General features: G+C 44.4%; 1 pseudogene; it reads right to left on the bottom strand.

The window, feature by feature from the left end:
* Positions 1 to 1,754: 1,754 nt before the first annotated feature.
* LOC138998778 (ubiquitin-ribosomal protein eL40 fusion protein-like) lies at positions 1,755 to 2,137 on the bottom strand (annotated as a pseudogene).
* Positions 2,138 to 11,562: the final 9,425 nt, after the last annotated feature.

Below are 11,562 nucleotides of genomic sequence, written 5' to 3' on the forward strand. Positions count from 1 at the left end.
GACCAAGCGAGATGGGCCAGACACGCCCTGGAGCCCTCCTGCAGTCCTTTCCTGGCTGGCCAACCTCCCGCGTCTCTCCCCGGCCCCGATTGGCATGGTGGGATCCCTCGGCCTGGCCTGTGCCCTCTCCCAATCAATGTCGGAGAGCCGGTTTCGGCCTAATCCCACAGGCCAAGGCAAGGGACCCATTGATGAATGAATTCGTGCACCAGTTCTCTAGTTGTACATAATGCTGCAATGGACATAGAGATGCATATATCTTTTAGAGTTCGTGTTTTGTGCTTCTTTGAATAAATACTGAGAAGTGGAATTGCTGGGTCCTCCTTGTTTCTTTTTATGGCCTTTGATTTAAAGTGTATTTTGTGTGATATAAGTATTGTGATCCCAGTTTTTTAAAATTTCCATTTGCATGAAATATCAGTTTTCATCCCTTTAGATCTGAAGGAGGTCTTTTGTAAGCAGCATATGTCTGGGACTTGCTATGTTATCCATTTAGCCATCCTGTGTCTTTTGATTGGAGCATTTAACCCATTTACATTTAAAGTAATTATTGACAGGTTTGTAGTTATTGCCATTTTATTATTCATATGTTCACCTCCACCTCCACCTCTACCTCCACCTACACCCACAACCACACCCACACTCACACCTTCTTTTTCTTGAGTCTTTTTAACATTTCTTGTAATACTGTTGGGTGGTGATTAACTCCTGCTTTTTCTTTTCTGAATAGCTCATATCTCTCCTTCTATTCTAAGTGATAGCCCTGCTGAGTAGAGTAATCTTTTTTTTTTAATATATATTTTATTGATTTTTTACAGAGAGGAACAGAGAGGGATAGAGTTAGAAACATCGATGAGAGAGAAACATCGATCAGCTGCCTCCTGCACACCTCCTACTGGGGATGTGACCGCAACCCAGGTACATGCCCTTGACCGGAATCGAACCTGGGACCTTTCAGTCCGCAGGCCAACGCTCTATCCACTGAGCCAAACCGATCAGGGCGAGTAGAGTAATCTTGATATACCAGTAGGCCCTTGCTTTTCATCACTTTGAATATTTGGTGCCAGTCCCTTACACCTTGCAAAGTTTCTGCTAAGGAACCAGATGATTATGGGAGCTCTGTTGCAGGTAAGTAGTAGTACTTATCTTGCTGCATTTCAGATTCTCTCTTTGTAATTAACCTTTGCCATTTTACTTATGATGTATCTTGGTGTGGGCCTCTTGGGTTCATCTTCTTTGGGACTCTGCACTTCCTGGACTTGTGTGTCTATTTCCTTCACGAGGTTAGAGAAATTTTCCATTCGTACCTCTGTAAATAGGTTTTTAATCCCTTGTGCTCTTTCTTCTTCTTCTGGTACCACTATGATCTGAATGTTGTTACCACTATGATCTGAATGTTGTTATGCTTGATATTGTCCCAGAGGTCTCTTAAGCTATCAGCATTTAAAAAAAAATTATATCCTTATTGCTGTTCCAATTGGCTATTTTCAGCTACATTGTCTTCCAAATTGCTGATTCGATCCTCTGCTTCATGTAATCTACTCTAGACTCACTCTAATGTATTCTTCATTTCAGTTATTGTATTCTTCATTTGATTGATTCTTTTTTTTTCCATCTCCATTTTTATGTTCCCCATCTCTTCTTTTGATTTTCTTTACTGTTCTAGTCAATGAAAGGGTAACTTTATTGAGGCCCCAGGGTTCTGGGATCCAGGCAGAAGACTTCTCTGCAGTCGAGGAGCTGGTGGAGGGGCCTTATTTAACCTTCTTGGGGCACAGGTTGTTTTGGTGGCTGCACTTATTTTTGTGGCAGTTGATAGCGTGAGGATACAACTGACTGTAACACATTTGGTAGATCATCTTGTTGCATTTGCACTTCTGGGCAAGCTGGTGGAAGGAGGGTTCGATGATGCCATCCCACAGATGAAGCATCAAGTACAGGGTGGGATTTTTCTAATAATGTAGTCAGAGAGAGTGTGACCATCCTCTAGCTATTTGCCTGCAAAAATCAGATGCTGATGGCTAGGTGGGATGCCCTTCTTTTCTTGGATTTTAGCTTTGACTTTCTCAATGGCATCACTGAGCTCAACCTCAAGGGTGATGATCTTGCCAGTCAGGGTCTTCACAAAGATCTACATCTCTGCGTCTGCTGGGGAGACTGTTCTGCTACCTCGTTGAAGAGAAAGATCCTATCTCTTTATTAATGTTCTGAGTTTATCTATGTTTTTCCTATGTTCAGTGAGCATCCTAATCAAAGTATTTTGAATTCTGCATATGGTAGATTGTTTGCCTCTGTTTTGTTGTGTTCTTTCTCTGGATTTTTTCCCCTGTTTTTTGTTTTCATTTGGGACATGTTTCTTTTTTTCCTCACTTTGGCTGCCTCTCTGTGTTTGTTTCTATGTATTTGGTAGGTCTGTTCCATCTCCTGATCTTGGTAAAGTGGCCTTATGTTGTAGGTGTCCTTGTTGGACCCAGTGTTGCAGTCTTCCATGTCACCTGTGCCAGGTACTCCAGGATTTGTCTCTTGTGTGACTTGTGTGTGCCATTCTGTTGCAGGTGAGCCTTGATTGCTGTTGGCGTGTCAAGGAGAGGTATTGGCTCTCAGGCTGATTAGCTGTGTGGAATGGCTGTGAGTACAGCAGACACACTGTTGTTATACAGGGGTTGATGCCATGGAGCAGGATTTGGATAAAGAAGAGGGGGCACAAATATATTATGGAATATTACTCATGAGAAAAAATGAAATCTTACTATTTGCGACAACATGGATGGACCTAGATGGTATTATGGAAAATGAAATAAGTTAGACAGAGAAAGTCAAATACCATATGATTTTATTTATATGTAGAACCCAGAAAACAAAATAAACAAACAAACGTATAGATACAGAGAACAAACTGATATTTGCAGGTGGGAGTGGGGCTAGGGAGCTGGATGAAAAAGGTGAAGGGATTAAGAAGTACAAATTGCCGAAACCGGTTTGGCTCAGTGGATAGAGCGTCGGCCTGCGGACTGAAAGGTCCCAGGTTCAATTCCGGTCAAGGGCATGTACCTTGGTTGCGGACACATCCCCAGTGGGGGATGTGCAGGAGGCAGCTGATCGATGTTTCTCTCTCATCGATGTTTCTGGCTCTCTGTCCCTCTCCCTTCCTCTCTGTAAGAAATCAATAAAATATATTAAAAAAAAAAAAAAGAAGTACAAATTGGCCCGACCAACGAGGCTCAGTGGTTGAGCATCGACCTAGGAACCAAGAGATCACGGTTCAATTCCTGGTCAGGGCATATGCCTGGGGTGCCAGCTTGATCTCTAGTGTAGGGTGTGCAGGAGGCAGCCGATCAATGATACTCTCTCATCATTGATGTTTCTATCTCTTTCTCCCTTTCCCCTGTGAAACCAATAAAAATATATTTGAAAAAAAGTACAAAACAGTCACAGGGATATAAAGTGCAGCATAAGGAATATAGTCAGTAATATTGTAAAAACTATGTACAATGTCAGGGTGTTACTAGACTTATGGGAGGATCACTTCATATGCTATAAAAATGTCTAACCACTATACTCTACACTTGAAACTAACATAATATTGAATATCAACTATAATTGAAAAATAAAAAGGTTACCTCCAGAGAAATATCTGAGTTTATATTCTGATAGGGTTATTGCTTGGAAAACACAGGTTATCATGATTTATAAACCAAATTTTGATAGAGCATTCCTATAAATCCTTTAGATTGGAAATAAGAAGAGATAAGAATAAAAGAAACCCTCCGCCACCCCCATAGCTGTTGTCATCCAGTAGAAGAACCCCAAAATCAGTAATTGTCCCAAAATAATACACAGCACAGAAGTGTTTCAAATCACTGAAAATATCCTACTGTAAGGTCATGTGGCTCCAACTTGTTTGCTCTGGTTCAAGCTACTGCTGAACATGCTTCACCTTCTAACACCAACTGCACACAAAGTACTGGATTAAGTGTACTTTAACCCAAAACATTTGGGACTAACTTATAGGACATAGCTGTGCCCTGGGTACTATTAAGCTCAAGGGCCTACACACACTTACTTAAGTAACTAATGAAACTTAATGGACATTACTGGTTTTCTTATTAATATATGAGGTACTATTGGGATAATCAATCATACCCTTAACTTTTATTTCAATACTGGATTAAAGACTTAGTTTTAAGACTAGAAATCAGAAAACTCCTAGAAGAAAACATAGGCAATAAACTCTTTGACATTTGTCTTAGAAATATCTTTTTGGATATGTCTCTTCAAGCAAGGGCAACAAAAGCAAAAATAAATAAATGAGATTACACCAAATTAAAGAGCATTTGCACAGTGAAGGAAACCATTAACAAAACTAAAAGATGACCTGCTGAATGGGAGAAAATATTTGAAAATGACATATCCAACAAGGGGTTAATATCCAAAATATATAAGGAATTCATACAACTCAATGTAAAATATATAAATAAACAATCTAATTAAAAATGTATAGAGCATATGAGGAGACATTTTTCCAAAGAAAGTATGGAAAAAGAGACACATGGCCAAGAGACACATATAAAGATGCTCAACACCACTAATTATCAGGGAAATGCAAAGCAAAACCACAGTGAGATATCACCTCACACCTGTCAGGTTGGCTAGTATCAAAAGGACAATAAACAAATGTTGGCAAGGATTTGTAGAAAAGGGAACCTCATGCACTGTTGGTGGGATTATAAACTGGTACAGCCATTATGGAAGTCAAATATAGAGGTTCCTTAAAAAAATTAAAAATAGAACTATCATATGACCCAGCAATTCCTCTCCTAGGTATCTATCAGAAGAAAACTAAAACACTAATTTGGAAAGATATTTGCACACTTATGTTCATTGCAACATCATTTACAATAGCCAAGATATGGAAGCAACCTAAATGTTCATCAATAGATGGATATGCAATGGAATATTACTCAGCCATAAAACAGAATGAAGTTAAATCTTGTCATTGTGATAACATGGATGGACCTAGAAGAGTATTATACTAAGTAAAATAAGTCATATGGAGAAGGACAAGTACCAGATAATATCACTTACATATAGAATCTATAATATAAAAACAAACAAACAAAAACACCAGACTCATAGACATGGAGAACAAACTGATGGTTGGCACAGGGGAAGAGAGGGAAATGAAGGGGAATAAGAGGAACACATTTCCAGTTATCAAATAAGTTATGGTAATATAATGTACAGTATAGGTAATATAGTCAGTGATATCACAGTAACCTTGTATGGTGCCATATGGTTACCAGACTTATTGTGATGATCTCTTCCTTAGGTATACAAATGTTGAATAACTATGTTATATACCCAAAACTAAACTAATATTGTATAATAACTATATTTAGATAAAAATGGGAATATATTTATCTTCAATTATATGATACATGTTCATTGAAATATAAATTTTTAGAAAGGCAAACAAGTATGAGGAATACACATAGTGGTTTATATTATCCAAGACAGTTTTATGTATATTTATTTAAACATAAGTGTAATTTTAGATATCAAAATTACAGCTAAGCCACAGAATAACCATCATTCAGAATCACCTGAAATCTGGCTGAATGGAAGCCCTATAACTAGAGAATTAAAGAAGCCACATTGAGACTGGTAGGAGGGCTGGAGGTGGAGGCCAGCTTTCTCCCAGACAAAAGTGCTGACAGAGGTCATTGTTCCTCATCAGAGCCGCCCCCCCCCCCCCCCCCCCCACAGAACCAACAGACAGGAGCCATATCTGAGCTTCCACCAACCTGGCCCACACTATTCACTCACCCTACCTCCCTGATGATACCCAATTTGCAGCCCTACCCAAGCTGTTTGCAGTGGGTTTCCCATATGACTGTCCTGGCTTAGGCTTCAGACTTTCCTAAAATCTCTCAAACAAGCAGCAGCTGGCCTCAACTTCCATACCTCTCAATAAGTGGCCCTGCAGTAGCAATAGCCTGCAAAGGTTCATAGCTTGGCCTCTCATGGACACCTCCAAGCCCAACATAAGTAGCAGCCATCTGCAGGTCACTCTGTAGTTCATGCCAGGTGGCCTCAGGCAGAGCACAGGCAGTGGCTGACATTGTACCCCCTGGGAGGCCCCAGAACCAGTGCACCTAATGGTCAGCTTCAGACCATGCCAGATTACAACTTGACTACATCCACCAGTGACACACTCAAAGGGTGGACTTGGTGAGCACCAAAGCCCCACTGAAGCATGTCTTGCTCTACAGGGGCATCTCCTGCATAGCAGTTCTCCCACTGTAGTTGCAGCTGGTCCTCACAGCTGATTCGCCTGGGAGTCAATTCCTTCCAGTAACACCAACAGCAATCAAAGTTCAACTACAACAAGACAGTGCACACAGCCCACATAGGGGCACAGCCAGAATGCCCAGCTCAGATGACTGGGGAGGCTGAGCCACTGGGCCCTACAGGACACCTACTACAGGAGACTACTCTACCAATTCCAAGAGGCATAGTAGTTCTACCTAATACATAGAAACAAACACAGGTAAGCAGCCAAAATGCAGAGACAAGGAAACATGTTGCAAATGAAAGAACAGAAGAAATCTCAAGATAATGAACTAAATGAAGTAGAAGGAAGCAAACTACTAGATACAGAGTTTAAAATAATGGTTATAAGGATGCTCAAGGAACTTAATGAGAATTTAAAGGAACTTAGGGAATACTTTTAAGGAACTTAGTGAGAACTTCAAGGAACTTAGTAAAAACATCAATGACAAAAAAGGACCAGTCAGAAATTAAGGATACACTAACTGAAATGAAGAATAATTTACAGGGAATCAACAGTACAGTAGAGGATGCCAAGAATCAAATCAGTGATTTGGAATATGAGGAAGCAAAAACACCCAATCAGAACAACTAAAAGAAAAAAAGAATCCAAAAATATGAAGATAGTCCAGCCGGTGTGGCTCAGTGGTTGAGTGTTGACCTATGAACCAAGAAGTCCCCAGTCAATTCCCAGTGAGGGCACATGCCTGGGTTGCAGGCTCAAGTCCAGTAGGGGGCATGCAGGAGGCAGACGATTGATGTCTCTTTCATTGATGTTTCTATCTCTCTATTCCTCTCTTTCCCTCTCTAAAATCAATAAACTATATATTTTGAAAATATATAGAAATATGAAGATAGTGTAAGGAGCCTCTGGGACAACTTCAAGCATACCAACCTTCGCATTACGGGGATGAAGGAACGAGAAGAGAGGGAGCAAGAAATTGAAAGCCTATTTGAAAAAATAGTGACAGAAAAATTCCCCTAACTGGTGAAAGAAATCAATCTATCTATCTATCTATCTATCTATCTATCTATTTATCTATAATAGAGAAGTATGCCAATTAACCATGACGCCATAATGGGTCAACCAGATAGGAGGAGGTTATGCGCTCAGCGTTGGGGGCGTGTCAGCAAGGGCCTCTGCACGCCTGCACTGGGGGAGGGCCTGATCAGCAGCGGCCATGGCTGCTTCAAGGGCTGGCGAGGGAGGCAGGGCCATACTGGCAGCTGCCGTGACTGCTGTGGAGCCCAAGGAGGGAGGCAGGCCGGACCCGCAGTGGATGCAGCTGCTGCGGGGCCCAGGGAGCGAGGCAGGGCCAGACCAGTGACTCGAGGGTGGGTGGCACCGCGAGATTTCGAATCGCACGCTGGGCTTCTAGTAGATTTATAAGTCCAGGAAGTGCAGAGAGTCCCAAACAAGAAAAGCCCAAAGTTTCCCACACCAAGACACATTATAATTAAAGTGGCAAAGTTTAAAGACAAAGAGAGAATCTTAAAAGCAGTTAGTTACCTACAAGGGAGCACCCATACAACTGTCAGCTCATTTCTTCACAGAAACTTTGCAGGCCAGAAGGGAGTGGCAAGAAATATTCAAAGTGATGAAAAGCAAGGACCTACAACCAAGACTAGTTTACACAGAAAAGCTATCAGTTAAAATTGATGGTTAAATAAAGAGCTTCACAGACAAGAAAAAGCTAAAGGACTTCATCACCACCAAATCAGTGTCACATGAAATGTTGAAGGGTCTTTAAGAAGAAAAAAATTAAAAATATAACAATAAAATGGCAATAAATCTGTATCTATCAACAATTGAATATAAAAAATCAAAATAAATGAGCAAGGAACCTAATGAACAAAATAAACTGATGAATAAAATATGACCAAAGGCATGGAAACATGGGACAGACTGGCAAATCTCAGAGTGAAGAGGGTTGGAGAATGGAAAGAAATTAGCCAAAGAACTTATATGTATACTAGAGGCCCAGTGCATGAATTCGGCATGGGCGGGGTCCGGCCAGCCCGCCCCAATGGGGGCACATTGGGCCAGTTTGGCAGGAGGGAGGGGCCCCCAATCGGGGTGTTGGGAGCCAATAGGGGGCTGGGCCAACCCGGGTGGGGGGGCAATTAGGGCCCGGATCAGTCTGGTTGGCTGCTGCAGTGCGCATCATAGCCACCGCTCGTTCTGGTTTTCTGCCGTTCCTGTTGCTGGGCTTTTATATATATAGACTAGAGGCCCCATACACAAAATTTGTGCACAAGGATGGGGGGGGGGTCCCTCAGCCCAGTCTGCACCCTCTCCAGTCAAGGACTCCACAGGTATTGGGGCTAAACTGGCAGTCAGACATCCCTCTTGCAATCCGGGACCACTGGCTCCTATCCACTCACTTGCCTGCCTACCTGATTGCCCCTAACTAGTCTGCCTGCCTGCCTGAGCACCCCTAACTGCTCCCCTGCCTACCTGATTGCCCCTAACCACCTCTGCCTGCCTGCCCGATAGCCCCTAACTGCCCTCCCCTGCCGGCCTGATCGCCCCTTCCTGCTCCCTTGCTGGCCTGATTGCCCCCTAACTGCTCCCCTGCCAGTCTGATCGCCCCTACCTGCTTCTGCCTCGGTCCTCGCCACCATGGCTTTGTTCAGAAGGTCTGGTCTATCCTGTCTAATTAGCATATTACTCTTTTATTATTATAAATATGCATTATCCATGGACACAGATAATAGGGTGGTGAAGGCCTGGGGTGAGGTGCAGAATCTGGGTAGATTGGGGCAATGAAGGGGAGGGGGTTAAGAGGGGGCATCAATAATACTCTCAACAATAAAGATTTTTTTTAAAGAAGTAAAATTTTAAACAAGATCATATCATAATCGTTTTTGTAAACTATTTTTTATTTAACATACAGAATTCTGCAATATAAATTACCACAAACTTAGCAGCTTATAACAACACGTATTTATTACCTAAGCATTTTTGTTGCCAGACTGAAATCCAGTGTTGTCCAGGTAGCAGTCTCATCAGAGGGTTGACTGGGGAAACATCTGCTTTCAAGCTCCCTCAGGTTATTGGTAGGATTCATTTCCTTGCAGCCAGAAACTGAGGTTCCTGTTTTCTAGCTGTCAGCAGTGGGTTGCTCTCAGCTCTTAGAGGCCCCTTTCATTCCTTGCCATGAATGAGGTCCTCTCCATAGCCCCTCTCACACCATGGCAGATTCTTCAAAGCCATCAATAGGACATCCCCCGAAGGCTCCCAGACTGCGAGAGGGTGCAGGTTGGGCTGAGGGAGTCCCCCCGCCCCAAGTGCACAAATTTATGTGCACTGGGCCTCTAATATATAATAAACCCTCAGCCAATATCATCCTAGCTAATAAAAGTAATATGCAAATTAAGCATCACTCCATGACAAAGATGGCGGTGCCCATAGCGGCGGGGCAGGATGCTGGCGGCGTCACCCTGGCAACGTGAGCCCAGCAGGCATTGCCTCGGTGACCCGCGAGCAGATTGCGCGGCCCTCGAGCAGGCAAGCACAGCCCGCAGGCAGCCCCCAGCAGGGCCTGCTCGCAGGTCGCCACAGCAATCCGCGAGCAGGAAAGTGCGGCCCGCAGGTAGCCCCCAGCAGGGCCTGATCCCGGGTCGCTGCAGTGATCTGCAAGCAGGCAAGCGCGGCCCACAGGCAGCACCCCGCCCTGGCCACAGCTCAAGGGAGAGAACAACACGCAGGCGAGGACAGGAGCCTGAGAGATCAACACAGAGGGGCACCTACTCCAAGCCTCTGTGGTGTGGCTGGGGGCAGGCCCCCAGTGGGGACACACACACTCACACACACATGGGGTGCCTGCTCTGAGCCTTCGATGTGGCTGGGGCAGGCCCCCAGCGGACACACACACACACACACATAGACACAGACACACACACACACACACACACAGAGAGACACACACACACACACTCACAGACACACACACACACACACACACACACACAGGGCGCCTGCTCCGAGCCTCCTACGCGGCTGGGGGCAGGTCCCCAGCAGGGACACACACACTCACACAAACACACACACACACACACACACACACACACACGGGGCGCCTGCTCCGAGCCTCCTATGCGGCTGGGGGCAGGTCCCCAGCAGGGACACACACACTCAAACACACACACACACACACACACACACACACACACAGGGCACCTGCTCCAAGCCTCTGCTGCCAGACTGTGGCCATCATTAGGACATCCACTGAGGGCTCCCAGACTGTAAGAGGGGGCAGGCTGGGCTGAGGGACCCCCACCCCCCAGTGCACGAATTTCTTGCACCGGGCCTCTAGTCTTATATAACAAAAGCCTAATATGCTAAGTGTCCAGACATCCAGTCGGCAGTTCAACCAATCAAAACATAATATGCTAATGATATGCTAAGGCTACTTACCACTTGCTATTACGTGCACTGACCACCAGGGGGCAGACATTCAATGCAGGAACTGCCCCCTGGAGGTCAGTGCACTCCCACAGGGGGAGCTCTGCTTAGCCAGAAGCCCTGAGCCGAGCTCACAGCTGGCGAGTGCAGTGGTGGTGGCGGGAGCCTCTCCCGCCTCCATGGCAGTGCTAAGGATGTCCGACTGCCGGCTTAGGCCTGCTCCCTGTCAGTTGGATATCCCCTGAAGGGTCCCCGACTGTGAGTGGGTGCAGGCCAGGCTGAGGGACACCCGCTCCCCCCAGTGCACGAATTTTGTCCACCGTGCCTCTAGTACTCAATAAAACTGAAAGCTTTCCCTCTAAGATCAGGAACAAGACAAGGATGTCTACTCTCACCACTCTTATTCCACATAGTGCTAGAATTCCTAGCCAGAGCAGTAAGGCAAGAGAAAGAAATCAAAGGCATCCAAATAATGAAGGAAGAAGTTAAAATGTCACTTTTTGCGGATGACATTATTCTGTACATAGAAAACCCTAAACAGTCCACCAAAAAACTGCTAGAAACAATAAACAAATACAGTCAAGTTGCAGGATACAAAATCCTCATTTTACCCTAAGTACCTCTTTCCAGGCCCTGGGAGTTAGGACTTCAACATATGGAATCTGGGAGGGGACACAACCAGCCATAACAGTGGTCGAGCTTAGTTCTATAGTGACCTGAGTCTATTGAAGAGACCTGACTAGAGGTCACAGTGACCAAAGAGCTAAGCAGTGGCAGCGGGTAACACGCATCACAGTGAGAAGCAAAGCCCCTGAGGTTTGGTA

The sequence above is a fragment of the Myotis yumanensis genome, unplaced genomic scaffold (genome assembly GCF_028538775.1).
Source record: "Myotis yumanensis isolate MYYU_CA2020_CCGP unplaced genomic scaffold, mMyoYum1.0.hap1 SCAF_21, whole genome shotgun sequence".
Lineage (NCBI taxonomy): Eukaryota > Metazoa > Chordata > Mammalia > Chiroptera > Vespertilionidae > Myotis > Myotis yumanensis.